General features: G+C 40.3%; 1 protein-coding gene across 1 annotated transcript in view; it reads right to left on the bottom strand.

Moving 5' to 3' along the window:
• fat3a (FAT atypical cadherin 3a) overlaps nt 1–17,643 on the bottom strand; it is a 345,169-nt gene extending 327,526 nt beyond the window's left edge. Inside the window, exon 1 of the mRNA XM_046074254.1 lies at nt 17,545–17,643. The gene's annotated coding sequence lies outside the window, so the exon portion shown is untranslated. The remainder of the gene's footprint in view (nt 1–17,544) is intronic.
• Nucleotides 17,644–21,422: the final 3,779 nt, after the last annotated feature.

Raw genomic sequence — 21,422 nt, 5'->3', positions numbered from 1 at the left:
AGAACATAACTTTGGACCACTCAGCAGCAGTCCAGTCCTTTTTGTCTTTAGCCCAGGCGAGACGCTTCTGACGCTGTGTCTTTTTCAAGAGTGGCTTGACACAAGGAATGCGACAGCTGAAACCCATGTCCTGCATACGTCTGTGCGTGGTGGTTCTTGAAGCACTGACTCCAGCTGCAGTCCACTCTTTGTGAATCTCCCCCACTTTTTTGAATGGGTTTTGTTTCACAATCCTCTCCAGGGTGCGGTTATCCCTATTGCTTGTACACTTTTTTCTACCACATCTTTTCCTTCCCTTCGCCTCTCTATTAATGTGCTTGGACACAGAGCTCTGTGAACAGCCAGCCTCTTTAGCAATGACCTGTCCAAAGTCAGCAGTCTTCCCCATGATTGTGTAGCCTACAGAACTAGACTGAGAGACCATTTAAAGGCCTTTGCAGGTGTTTTGAGTTAATTAGCTGATTAGAGTGTGGCACCATGTGTCTTCAATATTGAACCTTTTCACAATATTCTAATTTTCTGAGATACTGATTTTGGGGTTTTCATTAGTTGTCAGTTATAATTATCAAAATTAAAAGGAATGAACACTTGAAATATATCAGTCTATGTGGAATGAATGTACATTGAATGAATGGAATTACTGAAATAAATCAACTTTTTGATGATATTCTAATTATATGACCAGCAAGACAAGATCAGTGGGTACAAAAACACTGAGACAGCAGGAGAGCAACAGCAGAAAGATTAAAAGAGGTTAAATTTGGACAGAGAAATGGCAGTAGAAGATGACAGAACACTGACGGGCCACTGGATAATCATGGCCATCGGACGTCAAGCAAAAGCTTTTTTACTTACATTACTGTGTAAGTGCCATGATGGATGTGAGCCTGCATGTGTGTGTGTGTGTGTGTGTGTGTGTGTGTGTGTGTGTGTGTGTGTGTGTGTGTGTGTGTGTGTGTGTGCCATCTGTCTTGTCATCATCTGCTATGTGCAGAGACAAAGTGAAGAAGTATTTGCCCCGGTTACACACGTCCACATTTAAGTGACTCATGTTGAATTCTACACAACTGTGAGCAATAAAAAACACTGTGTTGATGACTGGTCTTGTTTGTGTAAAGCATTTTTTCTGACTGAAAACAAGCTTTGGCCCTTAGATTGATATTAGAAGAACAACACAAAGCACTGCATTGATCTGCTTTGCTTTGGAAATAGGCCAAGACCTCTACCCATCCTGTCATTTATACTCTCCCTTCTCTTGTGCTGGATTCCCATTGCAGTTGACATCTTACATTGGGTTCCAGGTTGATAAAATATGTTAAACACAGTGATGAACAAATCTCTGATCAATCTCTAATCAGTTTTTATCTGTCCTCATCTTCAACTAAGTCCAGTTGTCCCTGATTAAACTGTCCTTGGATAGAAAAGACAAATGTACAAAACATTCAAGTGGCAGGCTTCTTATTTTTAGCTGGCACTTGCTGTCACTTTTCACAGAATGACAAGACAAACTTCATCAGCAGCACATTTATGAGCTGTAGATAATTAACATTTTAGGTAACTTGAATATAGGCCAAAATGAATCAATTTTCTGGTTAATGTGCTCTCTACAAGCCAGTGTCCGACTAAAAGGAACATCACTATATATACACACTCTAAAAAATAAAACATTGGGTCAAAAAAAAAAATGTTAACGTTTTCGACTAGAATTTTTAAGATAAGACTGCTGGCTGAATTACATTAATTCAAAGCAAAGTTTTAAGTATGGTGAATTACCTTTTAGGCCACAATAAAACACATTTCTAAGTAACATGCACATAATAATTAAGTTGATCTCTGCAAGAGTTAAGTTGTGTGTTAGCGAGTTATCTTTAGTATTTTTTCTCATCTGAATCCTAGTCTATTCAGGTCTAGCTAACGTTAGCCAGCTAACTGGCTAATGTAGCTACTTGTAGTTTATAAACGTAGGTAGCCTACATGCTAGCAGTGGTTAATGGGTAATCCCATATTAAGTTAGCTTGCCAAAACGTATTCCCTGGCTGCCTGGCCACCTATTACTCTCGCATTTAAGCCTAATCAATCAGTGACAGGCTACTAGCTAACTTTACCTCGGCACACAGACTGTACGATCAACACTGCTCAAATTTCAGAGTAAGGACTTCCAGATTTCGGTATTTGGTTACAGTAGGCTATCACCAACAGAATCCTGATCGAATGCAAATATGTGTAATTAAGCATAAAATGACTTACCATTCAACACATTACGCTTCAATGAGTTTCAGCTGTGGCCCTGTGGTCACTCGTCTGCCTTGAACATGGCCGCACATGCAAGAGAGGGAAACTGTGGGCCGTTTAAACGTCAACAAATTGTATTTTACGTTAACAGAACTTAAAATTAAATTATTTTTTGATTAACTGAAAATGTTAAACTCTGACAAGTCATGATAGTATATTGAATCAATAGGCATAATTTTTGTGTCATCCAAGCTCAATAAAATAACAAATACAAGTAAAAAGTCGATCAGTATCTCAGAACTTGATTTTTAATTTCACAACAATATATATATTTAAGTAATGACTAAAGGTCCCTTGAATTAGTTTTTAGAGTGTATATGGGGCAAATTTAATATATATACACACACACACATATACACATACACACACACACACACATATTGCTGGTGGAGGTGGCCAATAGGAGCACATGTTGGCACAACATGTTGGCTACATCTACATCTGTCCACTGCAGAGGCTCTATCCACAACCCAGAGGAGGAACTGATAGAAATGACTCTATTAACATAATATTAAAACATTAAATTAAAGGTATAATGTTAATTTATTGGAATAAGACAAATACAAGTGTACAGTGTAGGTTACAATCTGTCACTGAATAAAGGTTGCTGATAAAGTGAAAGGGGTTAACGCATTGGCTGACACTACATTTCATAAGCAGATTCGATACTGGATTCAGATTCAACAAAAAGTTAATGAACCTTAAGCCTAACATTTCCACCTATGAGCATCACCAACATCCATTTAAACTGCTTTAGCACCACAAGAAATTACACAGAACACCACCATGATTTTGAGGTTTATTTCAACTTGTGCAAAATTAAGAATTAATCTGTGATTAATCTTATTTGACTAATCTTGGTGGTTCTTAAGATGCAGTGGAGTTCAGACCCTGAGTTTAGCTCCCAGGAATCTTATTGAGAGTATTTGGTCACAAAGCACAAATAGGGAGCTGACAGGACTCTGTCACTACAGCCAGTTAGCCTTTACACACACTGTGCTGCTGTCATCCTCTTGCGCTCTAAAAGTGTTTGAAGTTAGTAATATTCGATTACTATTTCTATTTCATGGGCTATTTGAGATTTTGGGATTATGCATAATAATTTTAAAAAATTTAAAGAGCTAAAGGGTTATTTAAGGGACTCTTTGTCAACCGACCAACCACAACCTGGATGGGGCAGAATATAAAACTTAGAGACCAATGTTGAGCATTTTTCTGCACAAGGATTTAATGAAATGAAAACAACCCACAATAATTAAATTATAATAATATTATTATTATACTAGTGGTAAGCTATGTAGTATACTATTATATGAAATTATAATCAATATAGTAACATTATATCATTAACATTATAATAATATCATTATATATTTATATTATAATAATTTTATATTAACAGTTTACTATTAAATTAATTGAAATTAAACATACCATTAATTTATAGTCATCATAATTCACTAAGAGACTCATTTCTACTAGTTCCTGCTCCATGTTGTGAATGATCCAGCAGTGGATGAATCAATGGACAGATGTAGATTTAGCCAGAGCCAGGATGCCAATTTGCCAACAAGTGCTCTTTCTGGCCGCCTCCTGCTGACAGCAACACACTCCCCTTGTTCTGTTTTACGTCTGTTTTACTAGTTATTACCAAAGTCCTTTTAGGCAAGTCCTGCCACTCGGCCGCCATCTTGGCAATGCCTCCATGCAGCCATTTCGGACTAACAAGACCAGGCCCCTGTCTGAATGAATGGGGAGAGAGCCAGAACTGCACTTTCTCTGCTCGGGACATAAAAACTACATGAATAGAATCAGCATTAAAATCTGATAAAAATCGCTGAAAGAGTTCGACAACTTTGCCCCTAAATAAGGTTTGAAAAGCGTTTTTCCCAACCGATTATTCTTCTACTACGCATGCATCACCACTTCCGCGCATACGCAGTAGAAGTAACACAGACCCTTATGTCAGTGGAACCACACGATTGGCTGAAATATGTTTCCCACTTTGGCTGTTAAAAGAGACGATTGGCTTTCTAGCGGGAGGGGAGGGACAACCGCCATCTTTGCCGTTACGGGTTTTTCCCCATAGAGTTGTTTCGAGGATGTGATTGAGTGGCGTGTCTTAAATAAATGTGATATGGAATTAGACCATATCACATATATCGATGCTGCGCTGTGATCCTTGCTCCAAGCAAGCAGCTGACCCGGCGCTCTCTGCACTGCTCCCCGTGCCCCCGCCCCTCCTCTTTCATGCACAGAGGGGGGAGGGGCAGGAACAGATACTCAGCCACTCTTTAACAAACATGGAGGAAGCAACATGCGTGCGGAGGAGGAATTGGTTACTAAAAGAAAAAGCAGTGGCTCAGTAATTTGGAGATGGTTCGGATTCAATGTATCAGATGAGCAACAAAATCACGTTATATGTAGGGAGTGCCATAAACAACTTACAGCCAGGGGTGGAAGCACTACAAATCTTTTTCACCACCTAAAACAGTGGCACAAACTGCAATACGAAGAGTCTTTGAAACTGCGCGCTGCAGAAGCCCCAGCCGCAAGCCATCGACAACCCAAAAAAGCTCCAGCCCCAAAACAAAGCTCACTGCAAACTTCATTTACCCGCAGTGTGCCCAATGAAAAGAAAAGTGACAAGTGGTGTACTATAACTAAAGTGGTGTCCTATCACATTGCTAAAGATATGGCCCCTGTTGCAACTGTGGAACAAGTCGGATTCAAAAAGCTACTGAAAACTATGGACCTGAGATATGAGCTTCCCAGTTGCAACTACTTTGCACAAGAAGCACTGCCACAAATGTACACTGAAGTCAGAGCCTTGCTGACTGGCTCGCTAACGTAACCCATTTTGCATTGACCAGCGAGATGTGGTCGAGCAGGACGTATGAGCTTTACATGAGCGTGACAGTTCTCTTCATTCAAGACTGGGAGATGAAAACAGCGTGTCTCCAAACAAGTTATTTCCCCCAGGATCACACCGTTGAGCATGTAGCTGAGGCCCTGCAGGACGCAATTGCAAGCTGGAAACTCCAAGAAAATCATCTGGTTGCTATAACAACCGACAACAGGAGCAACATTGTCAAACATCGCGGTTGAGCTGAACGAGTGGCTGAGGATGCAGTGCTTCGGTCACAGACTACACTTGGTTATTGGTGAGTGCAGTGTTGTAAGGAGTATTCAGTTATTTTACTTTAAACAAAAACATATTAAAATGTTAGTTTTTCCTTATTTTCCGTTGTGTGTCTGTCTGCAACTTTGTGTTTTATGCTGCTGCTGTCTCCGTTAAAAAATCTATTGTTAAAAAGGGGTTAAATAGATTAATATAAAACACAAAACTTAAAGTGCTAAAAGTAAAATCACTTACAATACAGAATGGTTGATTTCAGAACCATATTTATTAGGTTATTGGATAAGAATTAGTGATGCATTGATGTGTTTACCACTTTAATGTTACAGCTGGTAAAGGTGAGGTAATTATGACTTTAAAATGCTGGTTAGCCTGTTGATATCATCAAGGTAACATATTTAGCTATTTAAACTATATTTGTTTCTCTGGATTGAAAGAGCAGACTGCAAAGTAACTAGAAACTAATGTTGATACGTAGGCCTAAACATTGTGGAGTCTTTAGTGGAGTAGAAATAAGAAGTATCATTAAAAAACAGCTTAAATACTAAGAACAACAACAACAACGAAACATGAGTAAATATACATATACTACATTATAGCCATCATTTATAAATTATACAAAAATAATAATACATACAAATCACTTACAGGATTAAAATTCAGAAAATAAATGAATATAATATTTGATATTTATGATTAGGCCAGGTGTTAATTAAAAAAATAAACTATGAAACGAGAAAATAATATTAATGTAGAATATTTCTAAAGCTTGATTTTGAAAAGCACTTAGTTGTATGAGTGTATTAAAGTGAAACCAGAGTCAAATTTGTTTAATATTTTTTTATGATTCTGACAGGACATGGCATGAATGACAAGCACGTCACCCGGGCAATTTCTCTGTGCAAGAGAATTGTAAGCTGTTTTTCGTACAGCTGGAAGAAAAGGAGACATCTTGCTTAAGTCCAGATTCAGCTGGGTCTGCCAAGTCACCAACTCATAACCAAGTCTGCCACACGCTGGGGATCGAGGCAGCAGATGATAGAGACAGTCCTGGAGCAGGAAGGAACACTGGCCAAAGTCCTGTCTAATGACAAAAAGACCAGGCACCTTGTCCCTACCTGGCAGGACTTAGAGGTCGTAGAAGCAGTCCAAAAGGTCCTGACACCTCACCAGGACTTTACCAATGCTTTGTCAGGTGAGGAGTACATCACTCTATCTATCATATGTGAAACCTTTGCTGCACTTTTTTAACAAAAGTCTCCTGGCATGTGAAGAAGGTGATAGTGAGCTTTGTAAATCGATCAAGTGAAAAAGTCAATGAATTGAAGCACAGAGCTGTCTTGGAGGTGGAGACGCTACTGGCTGATCAAACGCCTTACCTGCCCACTGTGCCTGAGCCTGCAGATGGAGAAGCAGCAGTAGTGCCAAAAGCTAAGACACTGGCAAGCTTCTTCAAGCAGCGCACAGCCACCACCACTGCACTGCACTGCAAAAGGTACTCCTGTTGTTATACAGTATTTATGTTTACATTTTATTTTTATTTGAACAGTTGAGCATTTAATTATGAATCAGGTGAAGAAACCTGTTTATTATTTATTCATTTGATTTTGCAACTGTTCACTGAAATAGCCGGTTTCAATAAAACTACTTGTGACATGTCATATATTATATTTGGCTTTGACTGAACATTATCGGGATATATATCCTATATCGATATTCAGCCTAAATATATCGGGATATGACTTTTGGTCCATATCGCCCAGCCCTAGCGTGTCTCCTCTTAAATTGTCTCTGTTTATCTCTCTCTCTCTCTCTCTCTCTCACACACACACACAGACACCTCCAGTTACTTTAACACTCAAAGTAAAAAGAGCTGACTTGGAAATTTCTACTCCTTAGTTTTGGAGACATACCAATTGTCTCCTCATTTTCTGTGGATAGATATGGCTATCAATGTGATTGTTTTCTTCTGATTTTGTGAAGAAGAAGTGAAAGATTTATATCTTTATAAGGGTTTATATCTCAGTTTATAGCTTAATAACGTTCCACACTGAAGCTCATCAAACACTCCCCTAATCCGCTATCGATCCCCAAAACACCAATGTGCAACACTTTCAACAGCAAATTTTCCCATTTCCTGCTGACAAGGTCTCTCGCTCTGAACAATCAAAGGCAGGAAGGGATCCGGTCAATGCAGGGGCCAGCCAATTGGTGAACACCTTCAGCAACAAACCAGAAATTGATTGAGAGGTTGATTCTGTCAAGCAGCTCTACTCAGAAGAAAAAGAGGCAAAGTCAAGAGCAGTTTGGCCCGCACTGTATCACCAAGCCAACCCACAATGCCACAAAGTCTGTTTGTTAAAGTCAGCAGCAGCAGTTAGCTGTCTCTGCTCCACAACTCAGCTCTGAAATGGCATAAATAACAAGACCTGTCTCTGTATTTCTGCTCAGGCAGTTTCGGTGCATCTCAATGAGTGGGTGGATAGAGTCTCTGCTAGCCAGTAAATTATCACAGAGAGACTTGCTCCACTGTTTCTTCTAGATTTTTCCATTCCTATCTATACTGGTTTTATTACAGGTACAAGTGAGACCTATGGTGCTCTCTCATTTGTCTGATGTCTGGCTGTGAACAGGCTTACTGTTCTGAAACAGGCTGGGCCAGGACTAAATTCCCACTGACTACAAGGTATGGCATGCTAGCTCTATCCCACTTGTGGCAAAGCTTTAAGTAAATATTTTGGATCTAAATACAGTCCAAAACAGACCACGCAGCTACTGAAAAGGTGTGTAATATATAGTGTGAAGTGTGAATGTTTTGGAAACCACAAAGACATAGGACAAACTTTAAAGAATCATAATTATATTAATAATAATAATAAATAATAATAGTTTGCGTGCCACCATAAAAATCAGTGGAAGAATAAAATTTCAACAGTTCAAAAAGAAAATATTTAAAATGTAATCAGGATCACTGATTTTGTTGTATCATTATATACATATAGAAAAATTCAAATGTGCAATTATTTATGGGGAAAAATAACAATGAATGTATTGCAACAGGATGACATTAAAATACTATAATACTATTTATTAGGGGATAATTCACAATAAATGCATTGTTGCAGAACATGTCAGCCTATTGTGAATTTTCCTATCAAACAGCTTATTACTTGACAGCCTCTGTATGCTGCTGAACACATGGTAATAAGTGGGTCTGATGGAGGCTCGTCTCACGAGGGCAATGCTCCTCCTTGTTTACAAAGCTTGACCGGACATAGCTTTTTTATTTTTCTAAAGGAATATCTGACTTCACCCACACAGCCACTAAATCTACAGTGAGCTTGAGTCTTGAATCTGTAAATGTGGTTGCACTTCTGAGAGTTTGTTGAAGTTATGAACTCTTGCTGGTGCGCTGACTCTTTGATAATGGTGTGTGTGTGTGTGTGTGTGTGTGTGTGTGTGTGTGTGTGTGTGTATGTGTGGAGAGCGATATAGCTGCTGAGCCCCACCATCACTGAAATACCGACACACGAGGGCAGAGGCAGCGACACCAAAACATAATAGCATAGTTTTTCTGTTTGTTTGTTTTAAGTGCTGTAGGGAAAAAACACTTCTAATGCAGTTTTTAAAAATGCCACATTTTGGCAGATTCCACAATATTCTGTGTTTTACAGTTGATTCCATTGTTATTGTCAAATTCTGGGAGACAAAAGCAAAATAAAAGCAAAATACGCATCATATAACGCTCGCCAAGCGGCTAGTCCAACACGCCCTCAAAAACACCGGTGGAAAAACACTGAGCTACAGCACACAACTCTCCTCTCCTATCCAAACACTAGCTACACTCAATGCGTTCTCATCTCAATGCGTCATATCATTCAGACAGTGACAAAGCGTAAGTATTTTATGCTAAGCTGTAGGGTTAGCCGGTCAACATGCATAAAGTCAGTGACTTAGGTTTAGGTACTAAAATTTCTGATGGTTGTGGTAAGGGTAGGGGGCTTCAGGGGGCTGTCAACACCTTTAACACGATCGTAGCTAGCTAGCTAGCACTTCCGGTCTGAGACACATCCGGAAGCTGAAGGGTACCTTTGGCATGAAATAACTACGTTTTGTCACTTTTTCTGAAAGCGTTGGTTTTAGAATTTTAGAATTTAAGACATTATAATCATGCACTGTTTAGACTCTACAGGAAGTATTTTGAATCTAGCTATAAAACAGGTAAAGCTAGCACTAAGGTTAAAAAAACCCAAGAAAATTACCAATTGATACCGTTGTAGGATGTGGAAAAAATTTAGCCTGACTAATATGGTGGTTTTAGCCACACAAAATTACGACTCATGTTTACATTTATTGTGGCAGCAACCTCTAGTGGACTTACAGCGCAAACTCATGACAAAGATGTATTATAAAGACCGTTCAGTTCCCATGTGAAACAAGACTGATATTTTTTTATAAATTTAAGTAGGGATAGCAAAGTTAGCTTTGCTAAATTTAAGTAGGGATAGCAATGTTAGCTAACTATGTTAGTCTAAAAGGTTGACAGCCCCGCGTAGTCCCTTACCCTACCCCAAACCTTCACAGGGATGTGTGCCTAAACCTAAGTCAGTGATTGTATGCATGTTGAGTGGTAAACCCAACAGCTGTGCAGATCTGCTAGCAGCTGGGGTTCAACTCCTCTGTGTTTCTGTGGTCTGCACATGTTTATGTCATGTGACGTTGGTAACGTGATTTCTAAAATGTAGGTCCAGTCGGGAAATGCAGTTCGAAATTGCCGTTTTGGGAGGCATGGACAAATGCGATCGTTAGGGGCGCTATTTTAGGGTACGCTTATATGAGTCGTATTTGGAAGTTAGTTAAAACGACCTTTGTTGTTGTTTAGGTTGGAGGACTTGTTGAAAAAATTTTAAGGACATACCCATACCTTAAAAGAGAAGGAAAAAGATTATTTGGGGTCACTTGTATGTGAATCTGAAATAATATCTGCTTTGAAACCTCTCGAACATTGAAAGCACTAAGCAATGCTGGTGCTTTCAATGTTGGGTTTTAGAACGTGTCTCCACTTCTTACCTTATTATTCAATGACATTATACCTCTCAGTCCATGCCACTGAGTATGTGCCAAGCCACTAACTCTTTGTTGCCAAACCGGCTAAGGATCATTCCCAAAATTAGTCATTTTTGTCCTGTTACTACCAAAACAGTACCGAGTTTCAAAACCTAGCACTGAAGCTTAAATAATTGATCTGCAGTCGATTTTGGAGAGTATCTGGCACTTAACTGACATAGGGATCCTTAGACCTCTCGACAAATGGGGCAAAAAACCTCTCTCAAACCACTGTAGCTGAAACAGTCATGTTTTGTGTGCTGCTACACACAGAAAACAATATTTTGAACAGCAAAAATGGAAAAGGTGCAAGGCATATGTATTCCTTTATGCTACAAAAAGCAAACCATATATACAAAAATGATAAGATGAGATACAGAAATAAATAAATAAACTATAAATAAATAAACTAAAAAGTAATGTGTTAGTGCTGACCAAATGGCAGGACAACTTTTCTGATGGACACATCTGGGTTGCAGCTCTGCGAGCAGCTGGCCCACATGCCAACACTAACCCGCCACACACAGGTTCAGTGCCCTACTGAATGTTGGGCTTCAAGGAGTATGTAGGGGTACTACATATGCTGTGCTCTGTCTAGGTGTATGATATCCAAAATGAACTGTTAGGCTGTTGCAACTGTAACAGGTTTGGGAACAAAAGAAAGAACCGAACAAATGTGATTTCAGAACTGTGTTGAAACTAAAGGAATGTGACAAATAATAAGGGGAAATTATATGAAAAGTAATGAGGGTTAAGTCAAAAACCACAAACATCAAAACATATGGGCACTTGATAGTGTGACCCAACTCCTTTTCACACTGTATAAACATGTGCCTCCTGCTCACATTTCTGCTCGCTGATGACTTGGAGCTGGATGTTCGGGCCAATTAAACACAGCAGTGCCACAGTCACCTAACTGCCCTGCACATGCATATCGAACCAGCAGAACGGGAGCCGTGTCTTCTGCTCACATCATAGACACACAGGGTGGTGGAGCTCTGCTGTGGGACCTGCCCTCCATGTTAGGAAGACGACAGGTGGGTGGAAGAGCTGGTTACTTTAAAGTCTCCAAACACACGCCTGCTTAAATAATCATATTAGCACAAGTACAATTATTCACGGGTAACGACTTGTGTCAGCAGCTACTGTGGCTTGAGGGGAAGAAATGTTTAATTGATGTTTTCTGCACACACTGGCAAGAGTTTCATCTCTCTTTCTGTACATGTAGATGTAAAAAAGGGACTCCTGGCCAGGAGTGTCAGCAAAATCTGACACAGTAAATGAGTAGCAGTGAATATGATTTAACATGACAAAGAACTTACTGTGAATTATTCTGCTGGCTGACTGGACAGCTGTCATAGAAAAGGGGCTCCTTTGAAGGCCAATATAATAATTAATTGAAACCTGGTTGGTTCAGAGCTTCATTTCCAGGTTTGGCTCGTGGTCAGGTGGAGAGGAGCAGCAGGGGTGAGGCTGCTTTGACAGTGAAGGCTAACTATTTCATCTACAGCTATGTCTCAGAATGACCCAAGAACACTGAGTAAAGAAAACATGTTTTAAAGGGCAGTTTTGTTGTCTTTTTAATTTACAGGACAACTTACTGTACATTCAGACCAAATGCGAGGTGAATGCTGGGCGCAGCGCAATTACATTCAAAGTCAATGCAAAGATGAGGAGAAATGCGAATTCCTGTCGGGCGATGCGCTTTCCTGCGCATCGCCCAACAGGAGTTCGCAGGCAGCGACCTGAAGAGATCCACGCAAGTTGAATTTTTTCAACTGAAGCAACTGAAGCATGACGATGTATCACTATGACCTATCAGCGTTCAGACGTCACAGGCGGCTTCAGAGTGTTGTTTGGAGACGACCAGGCAGAGCGGAGGGATTGAATCTCCACTGGCAAACAGCTCCTTCAGGGAGCTGTGGAGGAGAAAGTCAAACTGGATTCTGCTCTGACAACAGGAGCTCAGAGTTAATTGCTTTTATTCAACTAACTTTTTACTTAATTAATTTTATGGACGTTGATTTATCTTTACTTGCGCATCTCAGCAGCAAGCTACCATGTCTTTCCAACTTCATCTGTTGATGTTAGCGTTAGAGGGCACCCAGAGCTCTGCGATACTCCTACTTCAAAAAAAAGGACAGAAATAGACAATGCTTGGGAAAAAGTAATCGAGGAAGTTGAACTACCTGGTAAGTTCAGAAAATGTGTCTGTTACTTGATTCCAGCTATCGTTGTACTTTACAGTACAGAAGTTAGAATAGTATAGCCCTGATCGATCCAAACTCCATTCAGAAAACAAACATTTTAAAAGTTGCTATTCTGCTGTCTTGCTGGAAGACCTGACAAAGCGTGAATTGTGTTGTTTAATAGAAATCATGGTATACTTATTTCGGCATCGTTTTGATCTGCTTATTGCAATTAAATCACAGATTGTTTACTTTGGGTTCATACCGCTGTAGTAATTGCGGGTTGTGTTTATCCATTGTGTGTAGTAGTCCAGCGATAATACTCTTGCAAGAAAAGCGATGCAAGGATTAAATTTGCCTTTGGTCTGAATGCACAGTAATAACAAATGTATTCAAATTTCCATTATTTGCAGAGCCAAGAAGTTGAGTGTACATGTGAGTTACTGAAACTGCACCTGAAATATGTGTTACTTTACAGATAATTGGTTAAACTGACAAATGAGCTGGCAAATTAAGCAACAGAAAACATTCAATTTTAGCTCTTTCTTGTGATGATTATGATTACATATCTTTCTCTGAGGTGTGTTTTACCTTCAGGGAAAGTTGAGATACTGGCTGTTCTGTCCTTCCCTTTTAGGGGTAGATGACAGAGGTAGGACCTACAGACTATTTGCCTTATAATATTTAAGACTTCCTGAAATGACGTAATTCTTGTGGCTCATGTATTTTCAATTCAATTTTATTTATATAGCGCCAAATCACAACAACAGTTATCTCACAGCGCTTTTCATAAAAGAGCAGGTCTAGACCATACTCTGTGATGATATTTACAGAAGTCCAACAGTTCCCACCAAGAGCTGTGACTCTCTGTCAGCCTGGCTACATTGCTGAAATGTATGTGTAATATATATTTTTGTTTTGTATATATATATATATATATATATATATATATTCCTGATTTCTGAAACCATGCACCTATGGCTACCAAGCTAATATGCTACTCTGCGTTACTAGCATGGAGGTAGTGAATTGACTAAAAACCCCCAGAGGCAAGTCGACGTTGGTGGTCGTTAGCCGGTGGCCATATCATTACCAGCTTAACGTTACACTCGAGGGCACTGCAGCAGTGTGTGTATCAGCTTGCTGAGAATAGAAGAGCATTTTCAGGATTGTAACTGTGGAAAATGAATATTAAATCCGATATATATCAAAAAATATATCGATATTTTTGACAACACTATTACAGCTTTCAAAAGAATGCCTCTCTCCCTCGTACTCCATTCTTTCTTTAGCTTCTTGGCTAACAGCTGACTTGAACAACATAAGGTCCGGTGCTGCTGACCTGCTGCGCAGTTGCACATTCACGTCAAGGATGGTGCGTTCATTAAATCTTTTTTGTACATTTGTGAAATAGAAAACAAATTGAGTGCATTCCACATTTATGTGTATAGATTTTGTTATGATGATGATATTGTTAACTAGAAATTCAATATACTTGTTTTTCAAGATTCCTCCTAACTGGATGGCTTTGACAAAGAAGAAATCTATATTTATGGTTTCTGGGGTCAGCTAATCATAGAGGAAGTTTTGGATTGTGTCACAAGTATAAAAAAGGTGCTCTGTTGTTTCTACATTTATGTGGGTCTGCTGTGGTGAACTTACAATGCTGCGCCGCTTTATATGTTGCTGCTGGAAGGAATTCTGGGAAAGCATTATCTCCTTTCCTTTTGTAAAGGATGGTCCAATGTAACCTATGCTAAAGGAGATAAGAAAGGAAGCACTCTTAGCACCTTTCCTTAGCTTTTAGAAAATTGACCAGCTCTTGTCATGGCTGCAACTCAAACACTTCCGGGTCATTTCACTCAGTTAAGAACCTTCCTAAGCAAAAAAAACTATTCGACCACAGCCCAAGTGCCAAGTCTTATTTCCACACCTCTGGGAACAACAGTACCAACTTGCTGTGTTGTGCCATGCAGCCATGCAGTAAAAAGTAGATTTCCCTCCAAATCTGACCTGCTTGCACACTCTGGACAATGAGTGGTGACCGACAGAGCCTGCTGGCAGCGGTATTCAAGACAAAGACCTACTGCTAATGATTCAAAATGAAGGTTGACATGATTTTTTGATGGTAAACTGATACAGCATCTTGACATTGTCAGATCTAGATTATTAGATATTCCACATGCAGACAGTGTGTTCAGAGGGGTGAGCAGAAAGGCAGGTTGAGAGTGAGACCAGGCTGTCTCCTTACACAGATCAAAAAGACAAAGACAGACAATACTGCTGGGCATCTGGGCTGACACAACCACCATTCAACAGCATTCCAGCAGTCACTGAGAACAATAGCAGGTCTGTTCACTCTGTACACACACCACGCACCAGCCAACAAACAGTAGAGACGAAGCACCAGTAAACAACAAGCAACCCCCCAGCCTGGATGAAGAGGGGCCAAAAGAAATCCCCCAACTCGCTCCTTCTCTCTTTCTATCATACACACAGAGAGATGGAAGGAGGGAGGGGGCTGGGCAGAGTGCTGGCATTTGGCACGAACAGAGTCTCACAAAGCCCTCGGGACCCCAGAGATGAAGGAAAGGCGAGGGGGAGGGTGGAGGAGGAGGGGATTGCAGGATGCCATTTTTAAGCAGGCAGCCTGTGGAGCAAGGCGCTCAGGGAGAAGGAGAACAAAACGAATGGAGGGAGGGCTCCATCTCCTCCTCCTCCTCCATGTGGAGGTCAGTGTGGAGGTCAGCCACTGCAGGCAGCACCGGTACACCAGCTCCTCTGCAAAATCTCACGCATCTGCAGTGGTGCAGCAGAAAGAATACATGCAACCACACATACTGTAAAATCTATCAGACAAAGTGCCAGTATTGGCAAATTGACTGAAGCTGGCCTCTTCAGTCTTGCCAGATTCAACAGTGGGTCCTCATGTTGTGCAGCCAAGCACTCCACAGAAATAGGTTTAGCATGTTCAGCCTAACTTAACTGGGTTCGAAGCAGGGGGAAACAGCATAACTCCAAGTTGGAAAAAATACAAAAAGAAATACAATAAAAAAACAACCACTCTAAAGCTCATTAACAAATCAAAAGTTTGACATACCTCTTGTATCTTGCTGCGAGTAATGTTGGCAGAGAAAGATGAACAGACAAACCTCTTGTTATTCTGACTTGGTGGCGTTTCATACATTATTCCAAGATGGATAGCCATGTCGCTAGCCTTGTATTTACACCATATAAATGGCCTCAATTAGTTAATAGCAAAAGCTCTGAAGAGATGTAGGTTTTTGGATATTTTCAGTGACAAGGAGGCGCGCGTGACAGTTTTTTTAATCACATTCGGTTCATATTTACGGCATGGACACCTGAAACATGACTTTTGCTGCTTGCTTCACTGTAGCCAGCTGTTGTTGGTCCAGAAATCAAATTCTATTTCTACGCATGTTAAAATAGACAATGGTTTTGTTTAAAGGCATACATACAGGAAAACACAGGCTAAATGTTTTTTTGCAATTTCTTTAGTACCTGTCTAAGTAGTAATGCACATAGCATGTCAGTCTGCTGGGTTGAGTTCCAATCAGCCTGTGCAAAACAGGTGAAAGAGAAGGAGGTGATGAAGGAGGTGTAAGAGGTGATGAGGAGGTGTTGGGGAAAGAGGTGAGGAGGAGGAGCTGCCAGTACAGCAAGTGAATAGACAGCTGTGTGGTTGTTTGGCTGCTTGCCTGCTGGAGAAAAGTGAGAGGAGGAAGCAGCCACGCACGCGCGCGCGTGCGTGCGTACACACACACACACACATATAGTGCACAGGTGTGTGTGAGCTTGTGCATGTGTGTGCATGTCTTAAACAGATATGCACAGCCAGGGGGTAGACGGAATATCCCCTTCAGTCTCATCTCAAATCATCTCCTGCATGTCTCCTGCATCCTGGTGACTTCTGCAGAAAGCTCTCAATAAAAATGAAGCTCCACCCTCCTAGCCTCCCTTTTTACACACACACACACACACACACACACGTAGTACATGAACACTTGTTTTCACAGAATGCCCGTGGGACACTTCAGACCAGCCTCAGTTGTTGCTTCCACCCGCCTGTCTGCAGCAACGCACACACTAACATGTTGGCACTGCTTTCAGTGTTTTCAGGCTTCCAGCTGATGAAATGTAAATGTAATTCTGATTTCTTTATTTCACTGCAGAGCATTCCAGCTGTGGCAGTAGCTAGGCCTACTGTAGGCCACAGTGTTGAGATTTAGAAATTAGCATACAGGCGCAGAGAGGGCCTGCTTTATGAGGCTTTTTCGTCAGCAGCAGATAGTGAAGTTGCTGCAGACTATCTGCTGCATAATCGATATTACAGAGTTGCACCTGCCTCCATAATACATCTATAACATGGAAGCTAAACGTTACTAATGCACAGCTAGGTCTACTAAAAACCAAATTCTATGTAGTACCAAATGCAGGTTGCAAAGCGAGGAGAAAGCACTGACAGCTACACAGCGATTAGATGCGGATGGCTACAGAGGGGGCCGGACTCTCAGCTGTCCCATGCAGCTGAAGCTGGAGCCCTGCAGCCCGCTGTCCATCAGCAGTAACCGCTCAACTGCAGTTCAGTCAACGCTGCGTGGAGCCGCACAGCACCAACAGTCATATTATACCAGATGTTCCATGGCTCAGGTCACCCACCTACTCCCACTCTGTCTTTCAGATAAAAAACAGCGGCTGTGGAAAACCATTCCCCGCATTCACACCGCATTTGTCCACACACCTCTAACTTTCCCCACGTATCCCAGCAGGGACTGCCGCGCTACCCGCGGGACTCACCCGGTCATGCTGCAGAATATCCCGGTGAAAAAGTCCGTCCTCCTCTGTATCACCCACACCAGCAGAGCCGCTCGCAGACTGACGCGCCGCTGACTGAACGGTCCGCTCTCTTCTTCGCTTCTGCTGCCGCGCGCTCACGACGAGGCCGGTTGCGCGCAGGCGTGCGCGGGCACAGCGCAGCCTACTGGAGAATGCGCAGATTTGATTTCTTGCTCTAGATTTTTAAAATAGGCCTACGTTAATTGAATAAAATTATTAATTTTATTATTGAATTACTGTAACCACATAGCCAACATCTGAGCAAGGCTGGGTGGCACATATTTCTTATTTTGTAGATGGGTTTTAAATAGCAGTAGTGAACTGGACTGGATAATCCATACCTTTATCTCTCCAAATTGTCAAGATCATTCAGAGTTAATAAGGTCATTGTTGTTTTTTAAATGGTTGTGTCATTGTCCTTGCAGCATCTTTAACTCAGAATGTACTGCATGTCCCCCTGATAACCTCCATCTAAGGTTGTCACAAAGCAGGATTGGTTGACCCCATACCTTAAATTTGATAAATGCAGAAAGTTAAGTTGGTCAGAATACAGCAAATATAATAAATATCATGAAATAATTTAGTTTAGGCTCTGTCTTGGTGCCTAGACCTGCCAACAAATGTCTGTTGAAAACCAAACAGCCCACATTACCTTAGACTTGTAGACCGCTACTGACCTGTACACCCAGACTGACCTTAGAATCAGCTGCCCTGCCAATCTCCTGCTTCTTTTTCTCTCCTAAAATATCTTCAATATCCATCTGGTCAATGAATGGAAGGATATACAACAGTATTAACAGGGACACTATGACATTTAGTTTTTACTGACAACATTATGTGGGAACTGATATTGTTTTGAAATAGGCTACTAGAGATAGGCAATATTAACGGCGTTCACATTGTCAACACTAGTGTTTTTCCATAGCTAACTAAAAAATCCCCTCTCCTTTAGCTCAAGTAAATGTAGCTTAAGTTCAGCAACCCAGCAGGCACCGGACGTCAGTCCAACGTCAAACTCACATTGGACAGACGTTTGATTTTAGTCAGAAATGAAAATTGTGTTGGTGTCAAAACCCAACGTTGGGTTGACATCAACCACAAACATAGGACAGACATTGGACAAAAAAAAAAGAAATTTAAGAGTTAGTTTGGATTTTGTTGGCATGACATCAAACTTTTACAGAGCTTTGTTTTTATTGTAAATGAAAAATCTACATACTGAGAAATTGGGATGATGTTATACTAAGGTTAGACAGATGTCAAGATCAAAAGTTGGACAGACCCACATTTTAAGACACGACCAGAGACAAAGACATTCATTGAGTTAAGAAAATAAACTCTTTATTGTAAAACGTTTGGTTTTAATTTCCTTTTACTGGAATAGAATATCCTTTCAATGGCAACATGGAAAGATATTTAATTGGGACAGAATTGAGGGTGAGTTTGAGGGCTTCAGGTTAATAACAGCTTAGCAAATTTCTCAAATTCCTTTGAGTGCCCAGGGAGACATTTTGGGAACAGAGAATAATGACTGAGATTTTAAGTACAGAAAGAAATAAAACACAGATTTACATATCTTCTATCTGTAACCTAACTGATGAACGTGATTCAATATACACAATTGTAGCTAGCCCAACAGCAAAATTGTTAAGTTGTTGAGAATCAAGCACAGCCCTAACGCCAATCCAAACCTAAAAAAATACTTCAAATACTCTCAAAAAATGTCAATGCTAACATGCTGGTGTTTAGCAGGTATAATGTTTGAAAAATGAATGAAAACTACATTTTTAACAAAATTTAACAAACTGTGTCAGACCCCACTTATGAACTAAAAAAATTTAAACTTTTTTCTTCCACCTCCGAACACCCTGTCTGAGGCATATTTCAAACAGAAGGCGACAGCCACTGCAATGCTTGCCTCCGTTTCTGCAGTTGTCCTCTGAACACTCTCTGTAAAGAATATTTGAAACTGTAAATCTTTGGGGCATATAGAATATAATGGAATACAGTAAGCAGTAAAAACATTAAGATGCAGACATTCTCAAGGGCCATGCATTTTTGCATGTACATGCTTTAAAGCATTTCAACTTTACATGGTGTTCTTAAACTGCAAGCAGCTGGCTACATACTGGCAGAAAAAACTGAATGCCAGCAAATTTCATTGTTTTAAAGATATCAAAAAATGATGTTTACACTATCCTACAGCACTGTGCCCTTATATGGATTGGAGCTTTAGATTGCAGACTCTGACCCTTATATGGTATTTAGCAGATACCTAAACATGTCCTATATAGGCTGTATTTGATGTACAGAGAGACAGAGTGGTTATCGGGCTGGGTCACTCTCCAAGCTGCTGCAGAGCTTGTAATTGATGCTGAATTCCTTGATGTAATAAACTTTTATGATCAAGAACAGTGTCAAGCGGATTTCTTCTCAACACATCATCGCAGCATTATTGTTTGGACACCACAACATCTATTCAGCATGTTTACCGTAGAAAACAATTTAGTGCAGTGAAAATCTGACATTTCTTGCAGGTAGTGGCCAGGTTGTTAACAGGTGGCAACTGTAGTTACTGGTTTTCACTAAATCCCCAAAATAGACACTAGAAAACACTGAGGATATATGCTTTTGTTGCAACATTCGCTGGGTCGCCCGAATTTCGTATGACACTACGTTGCCAAAGCCTATCAAAGGTGAAATTTTCCGGATGTCACCGACGGCTTCAGAGCGTTGTTTGGAGAGGACCAGACAGAACAGAGCCAACGGAGAGCTGACTTTTCACTATATTTTTTTAAAAGTCTGAATGCATGGGTCTTGGCATGGTCCATCAAAATATCTACCACTATTAATTTTTGAAAATCTAAATCACGCAAATTAGCATATGCCAACAGTGGCTGTGGTGAGCCCCGAAGATACACTGTAAAAATTATCTAGGTGGTTCAACTTAAAAACTTAAGTTTAATTGCTGCCTTAAAAATGTGAGTAAACTCAACTTTAAGAAAAGCTTTGTTTCAACTCATGATGTTACGTTATACAATTTGTTTAAATTAATGATAATTTGTTGTTTAAACTTAATACTGTGAGTTAAAACAACTATCTATATTATATTGTCCATTCAAGGAAACTTGCTTTGACTTGCTTTTCACAACAACAGCACCACTGTGCTATTATCGTCAACGACTTGTGACGGGGCAGGTAGCTTGCTGGTGTGCCTGTGCATGCTGCAGTCAAAGTTCAAAATAGCAGCAGATGTCATCTCCTTTCTGAAAGGGCCTTAAGGCCGTTGTCTGGAACCCTTTCCACCGGTGGCAATAGTCTTGTTTACCACAGAGGTGTCTATATTTTGGTTGGAATTTGAATATATGACTTATCTGCAGTGTATAATTAGCAGGGGTGGGCAAGAACACCAAATTTTCTGTATCTGTACTCAGAATTGGCGGGGCTTAATCTATAAGTGGGTGGTATTAACTGGAAGTTATTTAAGCCTGAAATTTCTATCAGAACTTGCTATATTTATTAGAAAACCATTTACAGAACAGCCTCAGAATTGAGCTTCAGAGAATAGTAATTGATTTTTTTATATTCATATATTTATAGTTTATAACAAAACAGATATTGACACATTTTACTCTGATGATATTCATTGAAAGTATCTGTACCGGATACTCGTTTTAACTGAGTACTTGCTAAACCCTAATAATTAGTTGATTATGTATATGTTTTTCTCAAACTCAAAAGACGCAGCACCTAGGCAATCCTCATACTCTCGCCTTTTTTTTCAACTGATAACTTACATACGTAAGTTCAATCAACACGACAAAAGTGTCAAATAGTCA

Source organism: Micropterus dolomieu, linkage group LG17 (genome assembly GCF_021292245.1).
Source record: "Micropterus dolomieu isolate WLL.071019.BEF.003 ecotype Adirondacks linkage group LG17, ASM2129224v1, whole genome shotgun sequence".
NCBI classification, from domain to species: domain Eukaryota; kingdom Metazoa; phylum Chordata; class Actinopteri; order Centrarchiformes; family Centrarchidae; genus Micropterus; species Micropterus dolomieu.
Note: the sequence above shows the minus strand (reverse complement) of the source record. Positions and strands in the feature narration are given on the sequence as shown.